The sequence below is a fragment of the Patella vulgata genome, chromosome 7, assembly GCF_932274485.2.
Source record: "Patella vulgata chromosome 7, xgPatVulg1.2, whole genome shotgun sequence".
Taxonomy (NCBI): Eukaryota; Metazoa; Mollusca; class Gastropoda; family Patellidae; genus Patella; species Patella vulgata.
The window spans coordinates 28,186,980-28,207,998 of record NC_065885.2 but is presented as its reverse complement, the minus strand read 5'-3'; the positions used below and the strand labels follow the sequence as shown (position 1 = coordinate 28,207,998).

The following is a 21,019-nucleotide window of genomic DNA, read 5'->3' as shown; positions in this document are numbered from 1 at the left end:
AATTTTCTTTACTCTTGACTCATGTTTCTATCGAATTGGCCGACAAAGCTAATAGTTTACAAGTCACGTAATCGAGGATTCTTGCAGCCTGTTTCCCTCGTTTTAAAGTTAAGTTATGTGTACTTTGTTATTGGGAATGTTATAATTCTTTAATGAAAAACAAAAGTCGTAACTTAAATAACATGGAATGATAATCAATATTTCTTATTGTGTACCGAGACAGTTCATGTAGAAATAAAAATAAAAGACAACTAGCAGGAAACTTACACTTCAAAACTAGAAAATCAATGCTGAATGACTTAAAGGGGTTATTACGGGCTTCTTAAATAATGACAATATCGGTTGACGTTGTTATCTAAGTCTTCATTTATTTTGTATCTAAATTAGCTATCACCTGACTTTCTAGCGTAAGACCCCGACTAGCTACCCAGTAGGTCTCGGGTTCGCAAAAATGAAATGAAATTGGGCTTATCTTCCTACTGTTCTGCATCGACTGGGCTAATGAAGAAAACAGAGGCTTGTAAAGAACCCCTGACACTTGTACTTCGAAATAAGTGTAGACCGTGGTGCGGCTTTCCCGGCAAAAAGTTCCCTCATAGCACACTGTATGTCGGATGATCATTTTCGTTAGCCCACTAAGATTTAGGTAAGACGTTAGTCACTGCTCTGCATTTAGGATTTGGTATCCCGAGTAATATAAATTTGATGGCAATACAAAGAGATCTAATGGATACATATTAACAACCTTTAAAAATGCCGTTTAATAATGTATTTGGTTTTCTCATCTCGTACATAAAATTTACCTTTAATATTGAGCGTTTGTTCACATGCAAAAGATGTCTCCCTCTGGAGAACTTGGGAAATTGAAGTTAACACTCTCGTTATATTCGTAAAAAGCTCGATTTCTAATGTGGAAATGATGGAATAAACCATGCGTTTGGAGATACTCGATACAAACTGGGCCATAGTTCAATTGTATTTCGATTGTGCGTAGGGGTCTTTTAGCACTGGGAGGAAACTGGGGACCCTGGAGAAAGCCCACGAGCTTGGGCAGGCCACACTATTCTTTGATACGTACATGCTTGGGATTGAAACCATCTGCTTCAATGACTGAGCTTATGATCTAAAACGCTCCACCCCCCCCCCCCGAATATATCAGAGAAAACGTTAGAAACCATAAACAATCGACATCTGAATCTAATTAAGGTGCTTCGTTCCATACCGTACTCACCTCAATCTAAACACCCCCCTAGATTACGTCCTATTTTCAAAAATCCAAAACACAGACCGTTAAAACGAGAATACTTGCTATCAAGTCACATGTTTTTATTGGGTTAAGTAAACTAATATTGATATCATATGTTGTTATCTTTGAATCACAACAAAAGAAAACACTACTAATATAGAATGGAAAAACATCACCGAAACATGCTAATTGTTATTGTCTACCACAATGTCTTTAAGTAGAAAGAGATTCAAGATGATATTTGTTTACAGATGACCTCGTACTTTCTCGTCACCAACTTCAACCCATCAACTCATCTAATTCTTTATTCAAATATACAACATTGTTATTCGATTGAGAGGCCAGTTTACTCACCGCTTTCTATTGTTGTAAGATACTTAAGGGGGAAGACAAATAAATGAACTTGCAACAAATAGAAGAGGATGTTCATTATCACGGAGACCACTTGTAAGAATTGATCTGGCTTTAGATTACCATCTAAACACGAGTAGAAATTAGAAAAGGTAATCGATGCAATGCATTTGAGCGTCTTCAATCACTTCTTGTTGGCCTTTTCTCGTAACAATTTCCCAGGAATTCGCCTGCCTCTATATGGAATCGTTTGATTTCTACAAATATCCACCGTTTACAGATACCCTCCAAAATCTTAAACTAACATTCTATATAAAAATCAATCCATTTTCATTTGAAATATAAATCAAGTTGTGCTAACCAGCTAACAGTTGCGAATCCTTGATTTCCATAGAGACGTTGTGGGTGGTAGCGGGTCGGGTAATCAAGAGGTATGATTAAATTTCGCTTAGCCATTTAAAAATAATTGCGTCATTGAAGTATTTTCTGATTCTTTCAATAGTTGTTTTTCCCATCATGTCAGCTTAACAGTATCACAAGATTTTATTAACACTAATAGTTCACACGTTAAACACAGTGACTTTTGTGCCGTTTTGCACGCTTGTCAAAAGGCCGGACACTACAACGAAAAACTTTGATCTCAGTATCGTGGTGGGGCGTGCGTTTTGAGATTTTGAACCTCGTTTTCCTGTTCAAATGGATTGTAATTCTATCCCTAGCCATCAGAGTAGTAGCAATAATATTGTGGCTGCTCCATACAAGAAAAGACCAACGGCATTTTTGGTACCCTCGCTAGCGGAAGCATGTGCCGATTGGACACCGCGACACCATGCGCTGCACCTTAGCGGAAAACACATCCTTGATTTTAGCATGGTTATTAGTATAATACCATTTTTCCTAACACTATACCAAATTACCAGATGCCTAATTTGGATGTTCACTTGCACTTCTGCTAATGTGAATGGTGTTACATAGCCTTACAACTTTGCTTCGTCGGCTATGTTCTTCGTTGAGTTTTGTGAGGAAATCAAATAACGCTACTAACGGGGCCGATAAGAATATAGAATTTATAGCGGACTTTTTAATAGTGACTTTTTAAATGTGATGGAAGGCGTCATTGTTTCGATTGACTCTTAATAATATGTTGTTTCCAGGCGGGATTGAATACCTTCAAAATAATTCATACCACTACACTAAACAAAGGTAACTGTCACAATCTAAAGCAGATGTAACGGAGTTCTGTAATCTGACGATGTGTAAAGCGACCTCGGCGAAATTCACACTATTTCCAACAACTGTTATTATCCAGGTCCAATACTAACGCATTGGTCACCTAGTTATCATTTGTCTAGCAGATCGTTATGTTAAGGTTTAAGGGGCGGTAAAAACCTGTCAATCTGGGATCATTTTGGATACTCAACTTGGTCCAAGTTCGAACGTTTCGAATTTTTCTAATGAGATGTATTCTTTAAGACTGTCCTTGTTTGGGGCCCGTGGTTCCGCCAGAACGACGGATTTCATGGATTCGCCTTTTTCTTTCGAGATGTCTTCTTTAAGACTGTCATTGTTTGGAGCCCGGGGTGCCGCCAGGACGACGGATTTCATGGCACTATCGATTTCATGGGTTAACATCTTTTTCTCGGTCTCTTAATTGTTGTTTCCGCACACACAAATGTCTAATGGGTTAAGTACCACGCATTGATCTTTAAAAAGAAAACAGATTTTACGCAAGTTTTCATTTATTGATCAAATTGTAAGTAACAAGTCATCGGTGACATTGATTGTATTATAAGTGACAATTACAGATATCCCAGAACAGAAACCATCTGACATTATTACGTAATTCAAATCCACAATCAATTGCTCATTACTTCACAAAAATGGAAGAATATTTAACATTCATAGGGAATTATTTATATCTTCTCTTACATCATTAACCCTTTCTGAAGATATTTATGTGATGAGAAGAATCAGCTCAATACGGCACCCCTCCATTATTAAAGGCACTTGACAATGTAAAAACAACGTGCTGATGTAACGTGGTGCTACATTACATAATTGTGTCAACTCAGAGGTAAAAATCACCAGTCCTTACATTTTTGTCTCGCGAGATTTGTTAGCATATTTTTACTGATCCATCGAAGGTCACAATACGACACTCCTCCATTATTAAAGGCACGTGACAATGTAAAAACAACGTGCTGATGTAACGAGGTGCTACATTACATAATTGTGTCAACTCAGAGGTAAAAATCACCAGTCCTTACATTTTTGTCTCGCGAGATTTGTTAGCATGTTTTTACTGATCCATCGAAAGTCACAATACAGCACCCCTCCATTATTAAAGGCACGAAACAATGTAAAAACAACGTGCTGATGTAACGAGGTGCTACATTACATAATTGTGTCAACTCAGAGGTAAAAATCACCGGTCCTTACATTTTTGTCTCGCGAGATTTGTTAGCATGTTTTTACTGATCCATCGAAGGTCACAATTGCTTTTAACTTGAAATCTTAAACACAGTTTTCATGCATTTTCTTGTAGGCTAAAATGTTGCCATCAGCATACATAAGTTGATGTGAAATGAAGTTTTTGAATACAAATTAATTACGAAAATGGTAGTTGATTCATGAGCTAAATCAATATTTTTGCTCAACATAAATATACCAATACTTCGAGGTCTATAATTATTAAAGCTCCCAGTTTCTTATTAGCAGAAAGACGTGCATATTTCTGATTAGATTCAACTGTTTCGTAATCAGTTGGATAAAAGGTGGGCGGAAACGCAGCTTTCCTAAAAAAAAGTACTCCCTCCCTCGTATTGCATATATGACGATATTAATGTGTGTTAGTCAGAATGTGGCCGATGTGTTCTTGTGACGAGACGTTGAACCCATTAAAAAAAGTTTTAAAATCGGACATGTTAAACAATATCAATGCTCTGTGCGTTTTTTGAACAGTGCAGTTACATAGCAAGGGGGCATGAAGAGACTACATTATTGAAGCATAAGGATACTCCATTATTGAAGCATAAGGATACTCCATTATTGATTTCAACAATAATAAAGTACAATTAAAATAATACCTCCTTACCCTGTAACAGGATTTTACGAAAATTATCTATATCAAAAGTTATCGAAAAAATATTTAATTAGTATAAAGTTGAGGCTATCAAAAGTGTTTGAAAATAAATATTGCCTGGATAATGGGGTTAATATATATGGATACAGACCACTACACTTTTTTTTCTTTTATGCGGTTAACTTTTATTTAGAGTGTTTCTCTCCCTTTCCAATGCCACCACCCTTTAACATGGTCATTTTGTTGGAGTTGGTTTGGTGTAGAATGGAAGAAATGGGTTTGAAAAGTACATTCTGTGACAGATTTTGGTGAATATTTGTGATTTTTGTGGCTGAAGGGTAACAGTGGGGAATTTAGAGCTGGTCAAAGAAACATGAATTAACATGTAAAGTCTACGGAAAAACTTTTGGAGTTCTGTCACCATATGCGCGGTAAATTACATCGATTGTCCAGACGCTGGCTTTACTTAAACTGGCAAATCTCTCGCAAGAAAAAACATCGTTCGAAATAAATCTGAAAATCTGCAAATACAATGCTTTTAGGTACCATTATTGTAGCATTGGCAGTTCACAACATCAGTTTTTATTTGCATGACAAGGTTCGTTAAATTATATGACGATTATCTCGACAGCCCCCTCCCATTTTTTCTCCGGCATAGTGGTCAAGACATTATTGGCAGATACCAGCACGATACATTTAATTAATAGAGAGACACAGACATTTGTCGATGCGACTTTGAGCAAATTAAATAGGAAAAATTTAAAGTAGGATCAATATGAATAAAATAACAATTTTCCGTTTAAAAACTCGACTTTGATCATGCAACTAAAAAACCTCAACGTTATAAACGTATGTTTGGCTCTCGTGGGACTCAAATCTAATTACACTCCAACAAAAACTACAGTCCAAAGAATATCATGTGAGTGCGTTAGTGTATCTTTAAAACATGTTTCGGAAACCCTAAAGTCAGCGAAAAACGCCACTTTATATAAATAAATTCGTTGAACAGTTGTGCAATATCCGTTAAACGTTAAAAGTTGATATGATGAAAATTGTGAAACAAAGCCACCGTAGACTAAGTCTAACTTCATCAACAGCTAGAAACGATTAGACCATTATTTTGTCATTTATTTAATACGTCATATTCGAAACAAATGGTTTATAATATAGACCTACGAATGCGTTCTAATGGACGTACACAATCAAAGTAAATCGAATAATAAAATCTGAAAAAGAGGGATACAATGAAAAAAAAAGTGATTTCCGTCTCGACGTGGTTGAGCTTTCTTCTATGTAGCCTATATAGTTTGGCTGAAAGTCGGGTAGGACATTAAATAATTTGTTAAGAAGGCCTACAAATGTTATATCTATAAATCAAATCCACATTTTCGTTCGGTCTTACAATGTACGTGTTCGGATACAGTTAGGTGAGTATATAAACCATGAATAATCATGAGGTCAAAAAAAGATGTTATTCTTGTAAATACGCATTTTCGCAACTAATTTTATATTATTTTTCAAACTCTGTTCCACATAAATTTGGTATGATCTTTAATTAGATATCTGAAGCTGCGATTTAGGTCATAGTTTGGGGACATATCTCTTGTGGTTTTAACGATATTATATTTTGAAATTAAAACGTTCTCAGTCTTGAAAAAACACAACACAACTTTATGGATAACAATCACAAGCAACTTTAATAGTGCAACGTTTCAACAAGTGTCCTCTTGTCTTTATCAAGCACAGGGTAAAAACGATAATATGATACAAAAACCTGGGAGTAAGCATTTAAGTATAAAATTTTTTTAGAAGAAGCCACAAAGACAAGAAATACTATTCTGTTTAAATATAAAAATCAAAGACAAATTGGAGTTATGATTACAATACTTAATACTTAGATAATTAGGAAGCCATTACACAAACTAATTGGTTAAGATCTAGGTGGTTAAAGAAAACATATTTAGTATAAGCTAGAAAAACATAAGGCTTCATTTTAACACATAGCTAATAATTATGGCAAAGGTATTGTGAATATCAGATAGTAAAAACCAAAAAATCACCCCCCATTCCCCACCCAAACACACAGCATTTGACTACAATTTATATGTTCACTTAGGCACAGTTAGTTAATCAAAATGTCATATGCTCTATGAATATGAAGTCCACCAGTCTTGCCTGATCCGAATTAAAGTAGCTAAGTCTCTAACTCAATATCATCCAAAATCTTCAACACTGAAAACACGATTTTTTTGTCAAATTAAATCAACATTGATGTTGTGATCTTACCGGAATAAGATGGGCTTTTGATACCCAATATTTAAGACAAAATAAACATTTTACCATTGGTACACGAATCGTGTACCATAATGCGCTTCAACCCCAGTTGTAAAAAGAGACTCGAGGGACGAGGCTAGACACATTGCACCAAATCGAACGGCGTATGTAGACTGGAATAACCAGGCGCTAGAAATTTACACTCGATTGAGACTGCTGGCTTATTTCGCCGAACATAACTGATTTGAAATTAAGAGTCAAAACGGAAACAGTTGAATGTAAATCAGTTTATATACATCAGATTACATTATTATATGCGTTGCGACGCATTTGGGTCAATTCCTAGGTCCCAAATATTAGCGATTTAGCTCCTTTAAATACGTTTTGGCACGCAAATAGATAAACTAGTGCTTAATAAAATTACGGGAGTATTTTTTCATAGTGCCAATAATAATGTCAAAATTCATAGGTCGTTATTTAAACTGTTCTGAAATAAAATCTATTTCATATAATCACAATTTGTCCCTCCGAATGTAAGATTCAATTTTACGCCAAGTTTGTTAAAATCGGTTGGGTAGAACTTGTATTTTTTTCATTGTTTCCCTTGGTTTACAAAAAAGGTCCTTTCGAATCGTGACGTATTCGTGTAATAAGTAATACGATTTGTAAACAAAATGGACAAAATGTCATGAATTAGCAATGAGTAGACTTTGTCGCTCCTGTCAGTGTAGTTTATGAAAAATAATATGAGATCTTCGTCCCACAAATCAAAGAAAACGAATAGAGCCATTTTTTCGTTATTGACAGCTGTCAAAAAGACTGGTTATTCCAGATCGAAGGAATTCCCCCTAGTCTAGTTTCTGTGTACCAGAAATGACCAAACGAAGCTACAGAAGAATATTTCCATGCAGAAACAAAGTAATACGAGCTACTATACTTACCGTGACGTTCAAAACAAATTCGGATACTATTTTTAGATCAACCAAGGTCAGGGATTCACTCCCTTTGACCGACAATCCCAACGTCAGCAGCAGAGAAACCAGGCGCTTGGAAGAACTCGACGCTGGTCACATTGCTCAAGACGTTGCCAATCACTTCCAGGTCAATGTTCGGATCATCTTCAGGCTTCAGCAACGCTTTAGGGCCACCATGGAAGATCGCCCCCGAACTGGTAAACCAAGGGTTACCACAAGGCGACAAGACCGCCATGTTGTGCGACAGCACGTGCAGAATCCCTTCTCGCAGGCATCTGAGACAGCACGCCAGACAGTCGGAACACACGGAAGACCCATCAATACCGATATACAGTCTCACCAGAGAGAACATCCATTGCCTTAGACCTTACCGTGGACAGATCCTCACCCCACGACATCGACGTGAACGTCTACAGTTTACCCAACAACACCAGAACTGGCGACACAATGGAGAACTGTTCTTTTAACAGATGACAGGACCAGAATATGGCGTTGACGTGGAACGAGACTTATGGAGAGGTCCAAGCATAATGGTTTGGGGTGGAATCGGCCTGAACCAGAGAGTGGGTCCTGTGGTGTTCCAAAATCTTGGCCCAGGGAGAGGAGGCGGAATCACAGCAGTGCGCTACATCGATCAAGCTCTCAGACCTCAAAACACACCACATTTCGCACGTCATCGAAACAACGTTTTCCAGCATGACAACGCCCGTATCCACACCGCCAGAGTTACTCTGGACTTTCTACAGCAGAACGGTGTCAACATTATGCACTGGCCAGCCCTTAGCCCGGACTTAAACCTGATTGAACATCTTTGGGATGAAATTCAGAGGAGACTTAATAACGTCGTACCGAGACCAAACACAGCCGATGGATTGCGCCAGACGTTTCTGAGAGTGTGGTTCCAGGTGCCAATGGCGTTAATCAATCGTCTGGGCCACTTCATGTACAGACGCTGCACTGCTGTTATTGACACTTGTGGTGGACATACTAGATACTGATGTATAGACTGTGTACAGACGCTAAACGTTCTCGTAATGTCTTGGAATTGTGATGTAGTCGTAAGTCGTTTTCTGGAATGATTTTGAAATCGTACTGACGTTTTTTTTAACTGTTTAGTATATTTAAACCAAATTGGGCTGCACACATTAAGCACACGGGAATGATTCAAAACTGAGCTCTGTTGCGCATGCTCCAAGACCTGAGATCCATTCGTTTCGGAAAAGAAATAAAAAAAAATACATAAACAAAGGAAGGTAACTCCGTTAACATTGAAAATCCAAAACAAATGTCGGCCCCTCGTACACAAAGCAATCGATTTTAACGGACATTAAAATGGATATATCGTAGGAAATATAACACTTAGGTACAGTTTATTGATAGTTTATGATGAAGGGTCACCTAGGTTGTTGGATATATAGATAGTGACATAACTGTAAACAGTTTTCAAGATTTTTTTCAGCTCGGGCACCCTATCACAGGTGAATATTATGTGCAATACCACGTAAATAGTCCAACACATGGCGAATGTTTATGATGTTGGTCTTAGTTGTCTTTTTTTCATTTTTGTTATCTTAGCGCAGGCGCAGGGGTCTTTCCTGTGGGAGGAGACAGGAGTACCCGGAGTAAACCCACGAGATTGAGAAGGCGCCACATACGCTCACGCCAGGGATCGAAACCACAACCGCAACCCAGAGGTGACCGGCCAGCTAGCCACCCTGCGCGACTGTTTAACTTACGAACAATGTTTAGTACACGCTCTGCATAGTCTCTGTACTGTTATGTTTTGATAATGATTACATGTATTGTGCTCATCCATCAATTAATAAACTTTACTAAAAAATCCAATGAAATCATTTGCAAAAGGATTTACAGTTATGTTTTTATAATGATTCCTAGTCTCCTTTTTCGACAAGGCTGGATCTCCACCTGGCGTCCACACGATGCAGTGTGCATTATCCTACATGGTTACTTTAGGAATTAACAGAATGCGAGAAAAAATGTTATACAGCTACGGTGGAATTCCTATACACCATTGCAACAACCCAAGGCATCTTTATATTTGATGCATGGATACTGTACTATACAATAATGGTAGACAATTAAATTAAGGTTCCACTGTGTCAATCCCATTATTAAAGTTTGCTACCAAGCCTCCTAGGTCAGCAGGTCAATCCACAAGCAACATTTTGTCAAAAAAGCAGCAAGTATAGAGAAGCCAAACTATTGATAAACAAAATATTAAAATGATTTGATATACGAGGATCGAAGACGATACCGTGTTTTTACACGTTGGTTATAGTTTTTAGACATTTAAATGATACAGTATTTGCATGCTCTGAAATCATGACAGCTTGTCCGTTTAATTATTTTTCAGTTTTGTTTTGAAACCCTTAGAGAGAGACAAGATAAATGAGATTCCACTGCAGTTGATGAAGTGTTTAAATTATTGTTTCTGTCTACAAGATATATTCTCATTTTATTCGAAGCAAAACAAACGTAATACATACCGACACCGTTATAGGCTGCTGCCAGTTACTTCACCCTGGAATGGGGGGTTGGATGGCCTAATGGTTAGCACGTGCGCGCTGTATCATTGAGTCAACTAGCGTGGTTTCGATTCCCTGGTTGTACGTGACAAGGAGTGGGGTCGCCTGTCCAACCTCGTGGTTTCCCCCGGTTTCTTCCCACCCGCGAACCCACTTGGAGATTACCTCAACAAACGGGGAAAATTTCTTTGTCAGCCCCGCAAGCGCTGGCCCTGGTGGTCCAAGCTTCGGCCTACTCTGGGATCCTAACCATGACATCTACAGTCCAGAATCCATACAATTATCTATCCACTGGACTTTAGCTTCGGCAATAATGCGATACTATAGGATATTTTAGGGAGGGTTCTTCCCGACCCAAGCAGGGTTTCGAAGCCGGAACATTATACCCGAAAACCCACTTGGAGATTACCTCAACGAACGGACACACTTTCTCCTTCAGCCCCGGAAGCACTGGCCCTGGCGGTCCTAGTCTCGGCATTCTCTGGGATTCTAACCTTAACATCTACTGTTCTGAATCCACTGGGCATTAGCTTCAAACTATCACTCAATTTAGCCATTATAGCTTAGAGATCTGCGAATATACTATGGCTGGATCGATTTTACTAGGTTTGAATCCCCAACCTTCATTTATTTATTTACATGTAATTATATTTTTTGCTTTATTTCTCAGCAAAAATATATTTATTTACTAGAGAGAATGCCTAGGTTGGGGCCTAGGAATCATTCATTTACAATATATAAATATATTATTAAATTTGCAGAAAAATAAACTTTGTATTATTATGTACACCCACACTTCACTGTCTTGTTGTAAATGGATTTAGTTGATTAATTCAGCTTTATTCTACTAGTAATTTATTCAATTTCTTATAGAAGCTTACATAGTTGTCAGAATTTCCATTCTTTTGTGAGCAATATGATTTTATTTCATTTTTTTCTTTCAGCATGTACACCGACACTTCACTGTCTTGTTGTAAATGGATTTAGTTGATTAATTCAGCTTTATTCTACTAGTAATCTATTCAATTTCTTATAGAAGCTTACATTGTTGTCAGAATTTTCATTCCTTTGTGAGCAATATGATTTTATTTCATTTTTTTCTTTCAGCATGTTTTTAATTGCTTTGATTTCCAGTGATGTATATTTAAATTTTGTTTTGTAAATAAACAATTTTACATTTATGATTATCCAGTTAACCATATTACATATGTCATCACTCAGGGATTCATCAAGACTACCAAATAATTTTACTAATCCATGAGAAAATTTCTTCCCAAATTGTTAGTACTTTTGGACATTCATACATTAGGTGCTCTAGTGTTTCTGGTATCTCACAACAGTAAGTGCACTGAGGTGAGTCTATAAACCTGATTCTATATAGAAAGGTGTTAGTAGTGAGGACTGTGTATGATTTTATATTGAAACCATTGTAAGTTTGCATCACTACAGCAGTTAAAAGGTGTCAGATGGTGTCTTTTCCAATCATTGTGTGTTATGTAGACATCTTTCTGTCTAAATTTGTTTTGAGATTTGGGAGGATGTATTTTTTGTAGGTTTCATTTTATTTCGCTATTACCATTAGTTTTATACCTCAGAAAGCTGTACAGTTTAAATGGCAATATTGGGGATTGGATGATTACATTTGTGTGTTCTATTAGGGTGGGACGATTTACCCAATACTACCCAATACCACGTAATACCACCCCAATACCACCTCAATATCATCACATACTATCCAATACTACAACATAATGATGCAAAATAGAGATATCATTTGATTTTTATATCGCGGGAAATGTGCTGCAAATGCGATACCTATGTCTGGCTGTTCCATTGCCCCCCCCCCCATATACCACCCAAAACAAGCCAATAATAACCCGATACTACCAAATACTCATCAAATACTACCCAAAAGGCAGATATAAAGATAAATTCGTGTGCTTTCCTGACATATTATACCAAAATGATTTTTTGCAGAACCGCATGAAAAAATATAGAATAAGATGACTTTTGAGTAGGCCACGAAACCGTTAAATGAAATTTTTTAAATACTCTGTTAATTTCTTTTAAAACTCTTTTTATTTTATGTTATGTTATATATTGATAAGCTTTTAACGTGTAATGTTGGATAAATAAACTATAGCGGGGGCATCTATCTATAACAACTTGTTTTCCTTATTTTCACTTCGTCGTCTTGGAAACAAACTCTAAAGCCCAACAAGATGATTAATCTATTTATCGGTTGTAAAGGGAGATTACTCGGTAAATATTTCAATTTTCTGCAAATTATCGAATATCCGTTGCAATTATTAAACTGATGTGCTGCTAATTGACTATATTAGGTTTGTATTTTATAATATTGGGTAGTATAAATAAAATAAAACCAAGTACGAACAATCCAAACCATAAGACAGAATTCGAAGTCCTAAAAAAACGTTATAGGCAAAATAGTGTATTCAAGCAAAATAGTGTAATCAGCAAATGGACTGCTCCTCGTGTACAAAATACACGACAAATAGTGGTAACAGGTGTCCGGAAGAGTAAGCTTACCCTGCCTGGCCCCACACCCGCCATTGCTGCATCAAAACTATTAGGCGAAATTTGGTAGTATTGGGTTATCATTTGCTTGATTTGGGTGATATAGGGAGGAAAATGAATGGAACAGCCAGACATCGGTAATCACATTTGAAGTACATTTCCCACGATTTATTCTATAACCACCTGCAAAAACAAGCAAATATCATTGAATACGGCCATTGAATACAGCCATTGAATAACCTATAGTTGTATTCAATGGCTTAAAAACGTACTACTTTTGTCCAGAATGACGTCACTTACAGAACTACGTCAAACTGTAATGACGTCACAACTAGGCAACCACAATTTTTGTAAAAAAAAGAAAGAAAAAAGGGCGGAACCTATGATGAATTTTAACGTTAGTCGTAATGATTTTTTATGATAATCTAGATAGTACAGTGTATTTTGAGATTTGCATGTAGTTATAAAATAAAAACAGAACTCAATGACCACTGAATACCGCTCGGGTTATTCAATGGTTCACTCGAGTGTATCCCTGCCGCATTCCACTAACTATCGCTCGTGGAATACTTGCGCAGGGATACACTCTCTTGAACCATTGAATAACCCGAGCGGTATTCAATGGTCATTAAGTTCTATCTATATATCTCACTATTTTTGAATAAACTCAAGTAATATACACATGTACTCATTTTGCACCATTATATTATAGTAGTGGGTATAGTATGAGGTGATATTGGAGTGGTATTCGGGTGGTATTGGGTAGTATTGGGTAAATCGTCCCGCCGGTTCAATATTAAGTTGTTTCTCAATTTTTTTATTGCTTGCAACAATGATTCATGTTTCAAAAAGTTTGTTTTTATGCCAAATTTGTGAATAATTTGTTCATAACTAATAATAAGTGCAGGGGGACTGCATCACACATAATTTACACAAAAACAAATACATGGACAAGACAAGAAATCACAAACAAACGAACAATTTAAATAAAGTGAATGGATCCAGGGGCTAGCCGTAAGCGTCCACTGCACTGTACAGTCCCGGGCCAAATTTGAAAACAATCAGGGATATAACTCACAGAAACCACTGTGTAATGCCAGCATGAGTCATGATCTGCTATATGTTACTCGAAATATGAATGCAAGCATGGAAGTAAAATTTAACTATACAAAACATGTATTACAAGTAACCACATCGGTGAAATGTAGGCCTATAAAAAAAAACCGGGTTGTCTAAAACTAAATGCTCTAAGTCAATCAAGAAACGTTTTAGTATTCAATAGAAATTGAACACAGTTAGGGCACATGTTCCATCCATCACAAAAACAGAGCAAAAAACAAACAAATACTGAATACAAAGAAGCAAATGAGAAAATGTAGACCATCTCGAAAGACAGCCGCCTGCTAACTGAATGACGTGACGTAAAAAAGGCAGAAGGCTATGTTGTCAATGACGTCAAAATTTCTTAGGTGACAAAAACATGAGAAAATGTAGACCATCTCGAAAGACAGCCGCCTGCTGACTGAATGACGTGACGTAATAAAGGCAGAAGGCTATGTTGTCAATGACGTCAAAATTTCTCAGGGTGACAAAAACACCACAATAATAAGGTCTGATAAAATAACGCTAAAAATTAAAAAAAACAACAAAAAAACTATTTATTTAGCAACTCATCGGAATTATTAAGTTATGCAATTGCACAAAATGTAATCCGTAATACCCCACATAAAAAATGCAAAACAGGTATGCTGAAGAAATCGTACTATGTAAGTGTATTTATAAAGGCATAAAATAAGAGAGATAATCCAGATAGGCCTAAAATTAGTTAACTACAGAATTAATTAAGGATCATTATCCAATATGTAGTCGGTTATATACTTATAATAAATGTCAAACATTGGTTATATTTACCTTTTAATTCTTGTATGAAATGTATGCCTTCACTACTATACGTATTGTAATGTATTGGTTGATTGTCTATTGTTATATCTTTATTATACCAGACATTTGTACTATTGAAGTCGACCATGTTTTTCGGTTTCATTATATTCCGTAACAATGATCAGTTTTGTAAGACATCTCTCCAAAAATGGTTTATAATATTTTTTAACGTTTTTCCAATAAAGCTATTTCCCTTTATTAATTCGCTTACTGTTGTTTTTACTATGCTTATAAATAATTTTGTCCAGGTAGCATTGGATTTTAATAATTTATTTATCCAAGATATTTTTATAGAGGTAGTAAAGTTAAAAATATTAATCATGTTAAGTCCCCCCCCCCCACCCACGTTATTGGTAGACATACTGTATCTCTGCATATTTTGTCAGGTTTCTTGTTCCACATAAACTTTAAAAAAGTATTAGATTTTTAAGGTATGCGTGAGGTGGGGAGGGAATTGTGCAAAGCAGATGTATTAATTTTTATAATGCAAATGTTTTGATAACCGTTATTTTCCCGATTGATATAAGTTTTCGGCACTGCAAAATGTTGAGTAAATTTTGAATTTCAATAATTTTTTTTATCAGTTATTTTTAATCATTTTGTCTATGTCTACTGAAAAATTTACTCCTAATAAATTGAAATTTGTTCCTCTCCAATCTAATTTCCATCTTATATAATGGTATACCTCTTTTGAATATTTCTTACTACAGATCGAAATCACTTTTGTTTTAGAATAGTTAGTTTTTAGGCCTGGATGGATTGCAAAATAGTCTAAAGTTTCCGTTGCCACTAATGACTCTGGAGAACCATCAAGCATGAATGATGTATCATCCGCGTATTGTGTTAAATAATAGGTATTCCTCACCATCTATAGTTATTCCTTTTATATTTTTGTATTTCTAATTAATATAGATAGTAGCTCTGCGCATTATAATAAGTATATAAGAGCTCAGGGGGTCACCTTGTCTGCAACCCCTCCCAAGTGTGATTGTACCCGAGAGATGCCCATTTATTATAACTCTTGATTCTGAATTTTTGTGTAGGTTAATATACATTTTAATGGAGTTTTAAAGCCAAAAATGTCAAGAGCTGTATCTATGAAATTCCAGGAGAGACTATCAAATTAAGCCTTTTCAAAATCATTAGAAATAGCTCTATGGTAGGGCCTATTTGGTTTTTTCTCTGTATGTTCAAGGACGTCATATATTAAACGAATATTTTCACCAATATAATTATCTACCCTTAATAAAACCTGTTTGGTCGTTATCAATAATCTTATTCAAATGTTTTTTTTTATTCTGTTGGGTATTGTGCCTGCGGCTATTTTATATACAGTGTTCAGAAGTGTTAAAGGCCTTCAGTTTTTCCAAAAGTGTTTGGATTGTTTGATTTGGGTATGCACGTTATTATACATAATTTTTGTACTATAGACATTTCATTTTCCTCATAGCAGTTGCTTATAGAACGAATTACAAAGAGCCAAAAACTGTCCAAATTTTTTTTTAAACAATTCTGCTGGGAAACCCGAAGATCCTGGACTTCTTTCATTTTTCATGGTTTTTTTAAAAAAAAAATATGGAAATGCCTCATCCTCTTTTATTAGACCTTGAAGCTCTTCAGCTTCGTGGTCTGACAGCGTGGCACAAGAGATTTTATATTCGTCTCATCGTATATTGAATCCCTGTTCTTGTAAAGTTTTTGGTAAAATTCTCTTGTTTCTTCAAGAATTTCTTTTTGTGTTGTAATAATTTGTCCACTATCTTTCTCTAATCTGGAGGTGGGGGTGGGGGTGGGGGTGGATGGCTTAATGGTTAGCACGTGCGCTTTATCATAAAATCTGTCATTGAGTCAACTGGCGTGGTTTCGATTCCCCGGTCGTACGTGACAAGGAGTATGGTCGCCTGTCCAACCTCGTGGGTTTTCTCCGGGTCCCCCGGTTTCTTCACACTGCTAAAGACCCCTACGCTCAAGCGAATTGTGGAAATAAAATTGAACCATATGTTAGTCCCGAAATGACCTAGTTTTTGTCGAGTGGACGTTAAACCCCATTTCTCTCCCTCTCTTTCTCTAATCTACTTATCAGTTTGCTATAATAGTTTCTAGATTCGATTTTACAAAAGTATTTAGTGGGTCGTTCACCTTCTTCTATCCATAGCGCTCTAGCTCTAATAAATTTGCCCCTCATTTTAATTTTCCTAAGGTTTATCAGTTCATTTTGTTTTTGTTCTAGTATTTCCAATTTTACATTACTATCATTTTCTAATTTTGTAATTTCTTTCAATAAACTTGTTTCTTTGCTCGTTTCTTTTGTAGATTGAATAGTTTTCTGTCTAATCTACATAAGTAATGCATTTAAAAACTCATAATAAGAAATTGTAAATTGAAGGTTTTTATTTTCTACTTGTTCAATGTTTTCTCGTTTATATATTGCTACCGCATATTGACTTTTTATTTCTTTAATGAGGCTTTTGATGATATCTATATACTGTTTATCTTTTAGAAGGAACGTATTTAGTTTCCATAGCCCTTTACCCTTCTGCAAATCGCCAGAACTGGTGAATGATCTGATCTATAATTTGTTTCAATTTGGGTGCTTGTGATCTATGGAAGACCAAATGGGACAATATTCATGATTCTTGTTTCTACATTCCAGTTTGAACATTTTAGGCACGAACGCAACATTCTAAACTTATGATTCTTGTTTCTACATTCTTATGTCAACATTTCATGCACAAAATCAACATTTTCATTTCAAGATTTTAACTTCAAGACATTTTGAAACGTAGAAAATATTTTCATAAGAGTTCAAATTCCAGATTTTTTTTTAGATACTTTCAGAAACCAACGAATTGATTTCTTTGTCGTGTAAAATTAAGAAATTATTTTTTAATTTTAATATTTAATGATATATAATAAAACGCCGAAAATGAAACATAAAGTCAATTTTTTGTTTAAAATGTTCATTTTGTGCATGAAATGTTGACATAAGAATGTAGAAACAAGAATCATTAGTTTAGAATGTTGCGTTCGTGTCTAAAATGTTCAAACTGGAATGTAGAAACAAGAATCATGAATATTGTCCCATTTGGTCTTCCATAGTGATCTTGGGCATTAAGCTATTGAAGACGTGGAAAAGGTCTAATTTTGCTTGTTTTGGGGGATTTTTTACGTCAAGTATATCTTTTAAGGTTGGTGTAATATATACTCCCTAAAGACATCTTTCAAGTCATATATCTCATTTTTTTCAATTAGTTTATTCTTTTTGGCTTTTGGGTTATTATAATGTAAATAATTTTTTGTGTCTAAGTTTTGGTTGATCACCATATTAATTTCTCCACCCATTATAATCTAATTATTTTGAAATTCTTCAATCTTATTAAATAGGTTTTCAAAAAACAGTGGACTGTCGCTGGATTTATCAAAATTACTTCATTCTCTTCAATTACAAGATCTAATATTAAGATGTTTGCTGTATTGTCTGCATATTGCACTTTAATTTTATAATCTATATTATTGTTTATTAATATAGCCACTCCTCTTGAGTTACTATTAAGCGAATTAAATATGCAGTTATAATCCCATTCACTTTCCACATATGGTTCAAGTTGCTTTGTTAGACGTGCAAGCAGTTTATATTGTATATTTTACTTTTTAAGTAGTTTAATACATCCTTTCTTTTTTCAGTGCTTCCTAGACCATGGCAATTAGCTGACAGTATTTGTAATTTATTATCCATTATCAAATAATATTTTAGTTATTTTTTTTTTTATATATTTCTAGTCTAATCTTATACAGAGGTTTTATTTTTTTCACAGCAGTGGAGTGTAGGTGTATCAAAGTTACATACATAATTTTACATACATAACAAAAACAAACAATATCCCCCTCCCCCATGCCTCCCCATACTAGGCGGGTTCTGTTAATCCTGTCGGTGGGCATTAGGGTCCTTCAATGAGCCACATAAGTACAATGTAAGTACTTGCAATGTAGATGTAATATCGGGAAGTGTTTCACATTTTCCATTCTCAAGTATTATAATAGGTCTATTGGTATGTATATCACATATTCCACAGTTTCACTACGATATTCAAATCAATGGTTTACTTCTATCGTAAATCAAAAATCAAAAAGATATAGGTGTATAAAAGCGTGTTTCATAAATGGGTTTCAGGGACCAATCTACCTCATGGCTAATTAGTTCTATATCTTAAACCTATATAGTCTGATTTATAATAGAAACCTGGCTAAATAGGAGAGTATACATGCATTTCTAACAATCAATATAAACCTCCCCAACTTTCCTCTTGTTAGGTTGATAGATTCAAACCCATGCAGAGATGTTACAGATTTTGTTAACTTAATAAAATTCACATTTATCAACGGTTTCTTTTATACTCTGTCAAAAGTATGCGTAATAGCATATTTTAACAGTTTCCAGCTTTTTTTTCGCACATTAACGTGAAGTCTCTCTTCTCTTCCATTTCTCGCCAGTACACCAAGTCTCTAGAATCATATGTATTCCTTGATCTCGTATTCTGGTTTTAAGGTGTTCCTGTTTTCTAATATCAAATGCAATACCGGCCAGTTTATGACGTTCCTGTTTCATAGGTTGAGGCAGATCCTGAAGAACTTGTTGACCTTTTGTCAGCAGATTTCTTTTTTGTAATATTGCTTCTAAATCTCTGTAGTGCACAAATTTCACTATTATAGGTGGGGGACCTTCTCTATCAACCTATGCACTGACATTAAATGCTATTGAACATGGTACATTCATACTAATGTGAAAGTAACCGTCTATGACGTTAAATTTATGTAAATTGAATAGTAAACTATTGCTAATAACGGACGCTTACCTAAATATTACCAAAGTAACGTATCATTGTTATCTAGGTAGATTCTTTGGGAGAACAGTATGCTTGTACCTGAAGCATGTTTTGAGTACATGTCAGTGGGGTGCAATTTCTTCGAATTAAATGATAAAACAGATATGCACAGAAATGCTAAAAATAGACAGTAAAACCGGTGATAATAATATTATTATTAAACCTGCAAATTACGCAATATATCTGGATGCTTTTTGTGATAAGATAATTGACGTGGAGACTCGAATTTCATCTATTGCTTCCCACATGGTTAAAAATTAAGTGATGAGTCAAAATGTTCGAAAATATCAACGGAGTAAAACGTTCTTAAATCGATACCTACGAATCCAAGAACTAATGGTTTTAAAAAAGCAATAACCAACTATAACTGCACCCACGTATCTCCGCTAACAAGGATCATCTTGTGATGGTGGCGGCAGCACGCGAACCGTATAAAGCTTTGTAGTTGGGGCCGAAATTATGTTGTGTCTTTTCAGCAGGGTGGTAATATTGGTTCCTTATGGGTCTTTTCAAGGGGCGAAATATGAGTTGTCAAAAACATACATTCAAATGATTTTAAGCAATATTTAGGGTATTATGCTCTCAAAGCTGCAAAAGGTTCTAATGATAGGTAGGGACAGAATTATAAACAGTTTTAACAGCAAAACGGGTTCACAATCCATAAACATTTCGGGAATTCTCTGACTGATAAATATTTTATTCCCTCGAAGTCGCGGAATATGGCTTGTTAGTAGAAAATAGAACTTAAGGAAAATTATCTACGGAGTTTCAATTGTCAGGAGAGAGAGAGAGAGAGAGAGAGAGAGAGAGAAAGAGAGAGAGATAGTACTTGGCAAGGAGCAACGCCTATTCTTTTGGATGGGAAAGAATCCTTGATAGTTGCCATTCGACGAACAAACAGGCAAAAATACCGCTTTCCGAGACAAGATGTCTCTCATTATAGCATACTGAATGACCTTTGCCCGAAATCACAAAAACTTCCGAAGTTTCGGTAGCGCTTAATGTGAGAGGCACTAAACCCCAATGGGACGCCATTACAAAATCATGCCCTTATAAAAAATGAATTCGCCCTGTATAAACCATCTGCTGAAATGAAAAAGCTTCCCTCCAATTCAACAAAGATATTCACAATTATACAGACGAGCACCCTGGGGAAAAGTCGATTGATTTAATGAAAACAACCG

At 35.7% G+C, this 21,019-nt stretch overlaps 1 protein-coding gene across 2 annotated transcripts in view; it reads right to left on the bottom strand.

Annotated features, from left to right (window-relative positions):
• LOC126828264 (G-protein coupled receptor dmsr-1) overlaps positions 1-21,019 on the bottom strand; it is an 89,626-nt gene that overhangs the window by 24,047 nt on the left and 44,560 nt on the right. The gene's annotated exons all lie outside the window — the stretch shown is intronic.